Genomic DNA, 6,000 nt, shown 5'->3' with positions numbered 1-6,000 from the left:
ATAAGTACTTTGATAAGTAACTTGCAAATATGCCTTATTTAATATTCACACTTGCTTCCTGATGTAAATGTTATTGTTACTGACAAAATGCCAGACAGTTAAGACTCAAGGAGAGACCCTCAATCAACGTGGGATGGGAGATGGTGAATAAATGCCCTCCCTCCCCTTTTTGAAACAAATCTGATGTATATTCAATACAGTATATCAGAAAGTCCCTAGGAGGTAAGAGCTGTGTTATTAGCCAGGGAACATTATAATTACACAACCAATATTAATAATTTTCTATTATTTCTCTTTCACTTATCCCAATTCCTTATGGTAGTACCTGGAAACAACCTTCCAAAGACACTACTGGTAACATCATCTTTGACTGAAAGTCTACTTTTAGTAAATTTGAACTAGGATGTTACTATTAGAAGTGATCCTAGAAAGTACAATCTTGGTTTAAGATTTGAGAATTTCATTAGATAGTAGTAAGGATTCCATCAGTGGTAGTAAGTGGTTATGATAACCTCCGGCATGCTGCAATGTTATAGTTACTAAGACTCATCCACCTGGATGGATTGTTACTATTGACATACTATACTACTAAGACCTTTACGTAGGGTTCATCATGTAGGCATGATCAACTGTTAATTCCATCTGCAGTCCCACTATGGGGTTTGAGGAACTTCTAGTTTGGTGAACACAGGGAGGTGCAGAAAGAGAGGTGCAGCACCTGGAGAGGGCATGGAAGCTCTGTGCCTCATCCCATGGATCTTTCCTTATGTATCTCTTCCATTTGGATGTTCCTGTGTATCCTTTATCATACCTTTTAATAAAAAAAAATCCTATAAACAGTAAGCAAACTCTTCATGATTTTTATGAGATGCTCCAGCAAACTAATCAACCCCAAGAGGGGTGGGTGGGTTGTGGGAACCTTTGGTTGGTCAGAAGCACAGATGGGAGTCTGGACTTGTGATTGGCATCTAACGTAGGGAGGCAGGGCAGTCTTGTGGGAATGGCCCCTTAATGATGGGATTTGTAGCGTTTGATGCTATCTCCAGATTGATGATATCAGAAATGAGTTAAATGATAGGTGTCGGAGAGAGTTGCCTGGTGTGGGAAAAACAAAACATTACATCTAGCTTAGAAGTGTTGTGAGTATGGTTGCATTGTGGGAGTAAAGGAGAAACACAGAAGGAAGACTGAGATTTTCTTACACAAAGGAGTATTTCTACATCTTACAAGAGCTAAAGGAACATAATCTGAGCTAAGAGTGATATTAAATGATCCAGACCACCACCATGCCCTGCTCTTGTAAAGGGGGGTATATGAAAATCATAATTAACTTAGGCTGTTTCAAGCTCGCCTTATAGTGGATCTAATGAATGTATAGACCCACCACGAGGTCACTACCTTGGTTTTTGAGTTAATAATTTGATTAATATTCTTAGCATGCAGAACAATCTTCACATTGCTTTCCTAATATTTGTCAGGAATGTAAGAGGAGGACAAAAGGCAAAGTAAAAACCCTTTAAACTGCTTGTCTCTTCCAAGATCGTTGGCATTGCATAAATCAATGTTCTTGTTTTACACTTAAATAATCTATTGTATGATTGCAATACAGTTTGCATATCCATTCATCTGTGGAAAAACATCTTGATTGCTTTCAGTTCATTGTGATTATAAACCGACAAAGTTCCTATAAGCATGAACATACAGGGTTTTGTACACAGATAAGTTTTCATTTAACTATCTAGGAGCATGACTGTCATGTTATGTGGTAAATCTATGTTTAACTTTATAACAAATTGCTAAATGATGCTTCCGTCACTACAATTTTTAATTCCAACCAGTCATGAATAATACTTGCCAACATTTTATATTATCAGGTATTTTTTTTTTATTTTGGAACCATTCTATAATGCACAGATATCTCATTTTTTAAATTTACAGCTCCCTAGTGACAAATGATGTTGAGGATCTTTATATATGCATATCTGTGATCTATAATCTTTGGTGAAGTGTCTATTGATATCATTTATTCATTTTTGTACTAGGTAGTAAATTTTCTTGCTCATGACTTTTAACTGTTCTTTCTATATCCAGGAAAAATGCCCTTAATCAAATATGTGATTTGTAAATATTTTCTTCCTATCTATGGCTTGTATCTTGTATCATGAAACTGTTAACAAAGTATATTTATTAGTTTCTTAATATACTGTGTTATATGTAAAAATTCATCTTCAAATCTAAGGTCAAAGCAATGCCTCCTATTTCTTTTCCCATAAGTCTTATAGTTTTATATTTTATATTTAGGTCTATGATCTATTATGAGTTCACTTTTAGTGTAACTTTCAGCAACCATAGGTGCCTCACAGAACCTATCAGAGACTTCCTGGAAGAAATCACATTTAGTTCACCTCTAAGATTAATTAAAAGATTGTTTAATCTTAGTAACTGCATAATCAGTATATAATTAATATTAACCTAACTCTTAGGAAAGAAAGAGTCATTAATGGGAATAGGAATAAAACATAGTGTTTATCAGGATTAAATTTGGGGGGTAAGAATTTATTTGTTTATTTATTTATTTTATTTTTTAAATTTTTATTTATTTATGATAGTCACACACAGAGAGAGAGAGACAGAGACACAGGCAGAGGGAGAAGCAGGCTCCATGCACCGGGAGCCCGACGTGGGATTCGATCCCGGGTCTCCAGGGTCGCTCCCTGGGCCAAAGGCAGGCGCCAAACTGCTGCGCCACCCAGGGATCCCTATTTATTTATTTATTTATTTTAGAGGAGGGGAGAGAAGCGGGAGGGGGAGAAAAGGACTATGAGCTGAGCATGGAGCCCCTCATAGGGCTCCACCTCATGACTGAGATTGTGACCTAATCTGAAACAGGGACTAGGACACTTAACTGACTGAACCACCCTGGTGCTCTGGGATTATTTTTTAAATGCCAGCTTGAAACTGTAGCCAGGGAAAAGGATTCACTAAAGAACAAAGACAAAAAACAGAAAGAAAAACCTAAATTACAATAATGATCTACAGGTTAAAAATAAAATAAGCAAATTAAAAAAAATGATTTTAACAGTAAATTAAATTCAGCTAGAGAGAGAAAATTTAAAAAGTAAATGTCAGTTTGCAGTTTGGAAGAACATAAAAACATAAAATACAGAAAACTCATTAAGAGTCATAGTAGGTTGGGGTGCCTGGGTGGCTCAGTTAAGCATCTGTCTTCAGCTCAGGTCGTCATCCCAGGGTCATGGGATTGAGCTCTGCATCAGGTTTCATGCTCTGCCTAGAGTCTGCTTCTCCCATTTCCTCTTCCCTTTCCCCTAATCATGCTTTCTCTCTCTCTCTCTCTCTCTCTCTCTCTCTCTCTCTGTCTCTGTGTGTGTGTGTCAAATGAATAAATAAAAAATATTAAAAAAAAAGAGTTATAGAGGGTAGAGCAAAAGTCTAACAAATATTTAATTGAAACTCTATTAAGTCAAGAGGCAGGTTGGAGGCAGAACATAGAGACAATGTCTGAGGATTTTCCAGAATTGATGAAAGACATGAACTCATAATTCCAAGAAGCCAGCAAATCCAAAACAGAATAAATATAAATAAATTCATTCTTAGACACGTCATAATAAAACTCCAGACTACAATAACTAGTGATGGAAATAGGTGGGGTTGGGGAGAGAAAACTGATTAATTTTGTAGGAGGGAGAATTAAATTGACTATTGACATTCTATAGCAACCATGGTAACCAGGACTTAGACCAAAAAAGTTATTTCCAATGATATGAAAAAAAAAAAAAACCTATCTAGAATTCTATTTTTTATGGATACTTTAAAAATAGACAAAATCTAAAAATCTAACAGAAGGTAAAACTAATTAACTAAGAATGAGTCAGAGAACCTGAGAATGAAAAAGCTGTTGTAAAACAATTCTAGTGTGCATAAGTTTTCTTTCAATAATAATAACAATACCTAATAACAAAAATAAGATCTTTTGAAATTGTGGTTATACAATAGAGGTTAAAATTGGCATTCCTCTGTCACCTATTAATCCCAGGTTATTTCCCCCATTATCTTATAGTTGTAACTTATTTTTCACAGTCTTGATTTCTTTTCTTATTTTTCTTCTTTCCTTTTTTCTTTTTATTCTCCTTTTTTTTTAAGGATCAGTCCAGAGAAGTAAAACATTTTTGTTTTCAATGTCCAAACATCAAACAATATCCTGGGAAAGCCAGCAGAAGTCCTTGTCATAGCCTTGTCTCTTTAGCACACTGCTTGTGACATTTCCATGGGGAGGGCATTCAGCTCCTGCAGGGTCACATTCCCCTTTCCCGTGGTCTATCCCTAAAACCCAAATATCTCTTGGAGTTGTCTTCCCTGACTGCATCAGTTTTGTTGTTTTTGTTGCCCAAGATAAGGATTGGCACATTAGATGTTGTTTCACTGGTCATTAAAGCATTTAGCTCAAATCTGGTTTCCATGAGTGGAAGATGATCTACAAAATCTGCCAGAAAAACAATATCATTAATTGCTGGGAGATAATTTATCCAAACCCAATTTGCTTGCTCCTCTGCCCACCAAGGTCAAAAGTTGTAAAAATCATTTCTGGCAATTGTCAGCTCTTCTGATGTCAGATCTAATGTTGAAATATGTTGACCCAGTTGGTCATCAATGAATATGTGTAGAAGAGTGGTTTTTCCTGCATTGTCCAAACCCAAGAATATAAGTTTTCCAGATTTCTTGTAGAGTACTAGACCTGGAGCACACAATTGATCCACTCAAAGACATTATTAATACTATGGCCAAGGGGTTCCTCTGGCAGCTGAGGAAGGCTTAGACACTTCCTCAAGCATAGAGTCCAGCAGCACCCCCCCAGGACTCCCAACTATTTCTCTTTTCTTATTCTTCTAACCATCATGTTTTCCCTTGACAACCATTGAACAGATAATCCATCCAAGATCATATTCATTCAGTTTGAATGATCTTTTCCTGTGGTGTTGGTCACTCCATTTTATGGTTATACCCTTAATTTTGATTCATTACTTGCACCTTCTCAGAGATCTTGGTTATTGCACAGTAATTGAAACGTGGCTGTCCTCTACGATGTTGTTTTCTACGGAACTGATTTTTACACACAGGGACATTACTTTTCTAAGTGTTGATTAACTTTCAATTCCCTTCATCTGCTTAAGGAATAAAAGTGAATAAACTACTTGAATGTTTGCTGAACACATTCATCATTTCTATATATATAAAATAATAAATGAGGGATGCCTGGGTGGCTTAGCAGTTGAGTGTCTGCCTTTGGCTCAGGGCGTGATCCCAGAGTCCGGGATCAGTCCCACATTGGGCTTCCTTCATGGAGCCTGCATCTCCCTCTGCCTGTGTCTCTGCTTCTCTCCCAGTGTCTCTCATGAATAAATCAATAAAATCTTAAAAAATAAAAATAAATGAGAATGATTAAAACAATCGTATGTCATTAATTTGAATATAACATACATTTAAAAAAATCTGACGTAAGACTAAGGTTCTGCATACATTCAGATTTGGAAAGACTTAACTTTACTCCATCAGATGTCTCCCTTTGTTCATCCTATGTAGGATTTTCCTCTTTCTTTGCTAAAGATTTGTTTATCCAGGTCTCTCTGTGCTGCTTAAAAAAAAAAAACTGATAAAAAAGCAAAGATATGCACATTTGCTGCTGTTGACACTTTGTTGTGTATCTCTTTCTAATTTCCTGCCATCAACTCCCAAAGTGATCTATATCTTGGTAATTCTCTGAGACAATCTGCTCAAAGTACCATCTACAGTTTTAAAGATAAAGTCATTATTTTTACATCTGAGTAACAACAACAAATGACCTTTACACTTTTACTAAAACAATGTCTGATGATTACTGATAAGTTTTCAGTCAAGCCTACAGCAAAAACCCCTGATTCATGTTATAAAAGACTGGCTGCTTTGTTAATGCCATCAAATAAGGCAAAGAATAGGCAAATTAAC

At 36.1% G+C, this 6,000-nt stretch overlaps 1 pseudogene; it reads right to left on the bottom strand.

Annotated features, from left to right (window-relative positions):
- Positions 1-4,207: 4,207 nt before the first annotated feature.
- LOC129509727 (GTP-binding protein SAR1a-like) overlaps positions 4,208-6,000 on the bottom strand; it is a 104,869-nt pseudogene continuing 103,076 nt past the window's right edge.

Source organism: Nyctereutes procyonoides, unplaced genomic scaffold, assembly GCF_905146905.1.
Source record: "Nyctereutes procyonoides isolate TBG_1078 unplaced genomic scaffold, NYPRO_anot_genome, whole genome shotgun sequence".
Classification (NCBI taxonomy): Eukaryota; Metazoa; Chordata; class Mammalia; order Carnivora; family Canidae; genus Nyctereutes; species Nyctereutes procyonoides.
This window is presented reverse-complemented; position numbering and strand designations above follow the sequence as displayed.